Genomic DNA, 1,011 nt, shown 5'->3' on the forward strand with positions numbered 1-1,011 from the left:
TTGATCCATTCATCTACTGAGGGGCATCTGGGTTGGTTCCATATCTTAGCTATGGTAAATAATGCTGCAATAAACATAGTTGTGCTGGTAGCTTATGGTCAAGTTTGCTCTGGTCATTGAAGCTGTTCATGACCAACAAAAGTAAAATAAACTAACTTGGTAGTTCCTATTTGTACTACTTATTAAACTATTAAGTTAGAAATGTGTTCAAAATAATCGTTTCTTGGTTTTTCTGTAAAACTGTACTAGAACTAAAGATGTTTGAGCACTTACAGTTTGCTTTTGCTGTTTTATCCCAAGTGTAAAATGTGGAACATATGGCTGGAAGCAGGTATGAAAAAGATTAGATGCTGTTAGTTTGCACTTTAATGATTCCCCAGAGGTTTATTGATCAGAATGGTCAATTGGGATGTTGTTGAAACTTTAGAAATTGAAATCAAGTGGGAATTCTTCAAGGTTTTAAGTACATGCCCTCCAAATGGATTATAAATTCCAATGTCTTATCTCTTTTATTTGCTAGCCATGAGATGAGTGGTTTTTTCCAGCAATTGACCTCATCTTGCATACACTGAAAAGCAACAGGATGAATTGACTATGGAACAGAACCTCACAAAACTGTGAGACAAAATAAAACTTGTCTTTGTTAGTTAATATCCTTAAATATTTTGTTGGTATAAAAATAAAATAAAACTTTTGTCTTTGTTAGTTAATATCCCTAAATATTTTGTTAGTATAAAAATAATTAAGAAAAATCTCAAAGGTATTGAATAAGTACATAAAAATGATACAAGATTTTTGGAATTACTACTGAGGCATGAGAAGTAATATTTGAGAATTCCTGAGTACAAAGCCATGTAATCCAATAAATTATTTTAAATGTTATTGATTGGTGAATACAGTTAATGTTGAGATTAAATCAGTGAATTTCCAAATTTTGAAATAATTGGTAGCATTAACTATATAACTATATGCATATACACATATTTATTTATTTTTTATTAAATAATAGTG

This window comes from Dipodomys spectabilis, unplaced genomic scaffold, assembly GCF_019054845.1.
Source record: "Dipodomys spectabilis isolate Male_0828 unplaced genomic scaffold, ASM1905484v1 ptg000182l, whole genome shotgun sequence".
Taxonomy (NCBI): Eukaryota; Metazoa; Chordata; class Mammalia; order Rodentia; family Heteromyidae; genus Dipodomys; species Dipodomys spectabilis.